We start from the raw sequence: 2,500 nt of genomic DNA on the forward strand, positions 1-2,500 counted from the left end.
CCCAGAGAGAGACCAGTCACACTAACAGAACAGAACCAGAGAGAGACCAGTCACACTGACAGAACAAAACAGACCCAGAGAGAGACCAGTCACACTGACAGAACAGAACCAGAGAGAGACCAGTCACACTGACAGAACATAACAGACCCAGAGAGAGACCAGTCACACTAACAGAACATAACAGAACCAGAGAGAGAGACCCGTCACACTGACAGACCATAACAGAACCAGAGGAGAGAGAGACCGGTCACACTAACAGAACATAACAGACCCAGAGGAGAGAGACCAGTCACACTGACAGAACATAACAGAACCAGAGGAGAGACCAGTCACACTGACAGAACATAACAGACCCAGAGAGAGACCAGTCACACTAACAGAACATAACAGACCCAGAGAGAGACCAGTCACACTAACAGAACATAACAGACCCAGAGAGAGACCAGTCACACTGACAGAACATAACAGAACCAGAGAGAGACCAGTCACACTAACAGAACATAACAGAACCAGAGAGAGAGACCCGTCACACTGACAGACCATAACAGAACCAGAGGAGAGAGAGACCGGTCACACTAACAGAACATAACAGACCCAGAGGAGAGAGACCAGTCACACTGACAGAACATAACAGAACCAGAGGAGAGACCAGTCACACTGACAGAACATAACAGACCCAGAGAGAGACCAGTCACACTAACAGAACATAACAGACCCAGAGAGAGACCAGTCACACTAACAGAACATAACAGACCCAGAGAGAGACCAGTCACACTGACAGAACATAACAGAACCAGAGAGAGACCAGTCACACTAACAGAACATAACAGACCCAGAGAGAGACCAGTCACACTGACAGAACATAACAGACCCAGAGAGAGACCAGTCACACTAACAGAACATAACAGACCCAGAGAGAGACCAGTCACACTAACAGAACATAACAGACCCAGAGAGAGACCAGTCACACTGACAGAACATAACAGAACCAGAGGAGAGAGACCAGTCACACTGACAGAACAGAACAGAACCAGAGAGAGACCAGTCACACTGACAGAACAGAACAGAACCAGTCACACTGACAGAACAGAACAGAACCAGAGAGAGACCAGTCACACTGACAGAACATAACAGAACCAGAGGAGAGAGACCAGTCACACTGACAGAACATAACAGAACCAGAGAGAGACCAGTCACACTGACAGAACAGAACAGAACCAGAGGAGAGAGAGACCAGTCACACTGACAGAACATAACAGAACCAGAGGAGAGAGACCAGTCACACTGACAGAACAGAACAGACCCAGAGGAGAGACCAGTCACACTGACAGAACATAACAGACCCAGAGAGAGACCAGTCGAACTGACAGAACATAACAGACCCAGAGAGAGACCAGTCACACTGACAGAACATAACAGACCCAGAGAGAGACCAGTCACACTGACAGAACATAACAGAACCAGAGGAGAGAGACCAGTCACACTGACAGAACAGAACAGACCCAGAGGAGAGACCAGTCACACTGACAGAACATAACAGACCCAGAGAGAGACCAGTCACACTGACAGAACATAACAGACCCAGAGAGAGACCAGTGGAACTGACAGAACATAACAGACCCAGAGAGAGACCAGTCACACTAACAGAACATAACAGACCCAGAGAGAGACCAGTCACACTGACAGAACATAACAGACCCAGAGAGAGACCAGTGGAACTGACAGAACATAACAGAACCAGAGGGGGGGAGAGACCAGTCACACTAACAGAACATAACAGACCCAGAGAGAGACCAGTGGAACTGACAGAACATAACAGAACCAGAGGAGAGAGACCAGTCACACTAACAGAACATAACAGACCCAGAGAGACCAGTGGAACTGACAGAACATAACAGAACCAGAGGAGAGAGACCAGTCACACTGACAGAACATAACAGAACCAGAGAGAGAGAGACCCGTCACACTGACAGAACATAACAGACCCAGAGGAGAGCGAGACCAGTCACACTGACAGAACAGACCCAGAGAGAGACCAGTCACACTAACAGAACAAAACAGACCCAGAGAGAGACCAGTCACACTGACAGAACATAACAGACCCAGAGGAGAGAGACCAGTCACACTGACAGAACATAACAGACCCAGAGAGAGACCAGTCACACTAACAGAACATAACAGACCCAGAGGAGAGAGACCAGTCATACTGACAGAACATAACAGACCCAGAGAGAGACCAGTGGAACTGACAGAACATAACAGACCCAGAGGAGAGAGACCAGTCACACTGACAGTACATAACAGAACCAGAGAGAGAGAGACCCGTCACACTGACAGAACATAACAGACCCAGAGGAGAGAGACCAGTCATACTGACAGAACATAACAGACCCAGAGAGAGACCAGTGGAACTGACAGAACATAACAGACCCAGAGAGAGACCAGTCACACTAACAGAACATAACAGACCCAGAGAGAGACCAGTCACACTGACAGAACA

The 2,500-nt window shown here is 48.3% G+C and overlaps 1 protein-coding gene across 1 annotated transcript in view; it reads right to left on the reverse strand.

The window, feature by feature from the left end:
• LOC135561723 (regulator of G-protein signaling 12-like) overlaps nucleotides 1–2,500 on the reverse strand; it is a 25,049-nt gene that overhangs the window by 5,530 nt on the left and 17,019 nt on the right. The window lies entirely within an intron of this gene.

Source organism: Oncorhynchus nerka, linkage group LG18, assembly GCF_034236695.1.
Source record: "Oncorhynchus nerka isolate Pitt River linkage group LG18, Oner_Uvic_2.0, whole genome shotgun sequence".
Classification (NCBI taxonomy): domain Eukaryota; kingdom Metazoa; phylum Chordata; class Actinopteri; order Salmoniformes; family Salmonidae; genus Oncorhynchus; species Oncorhynchus nerka.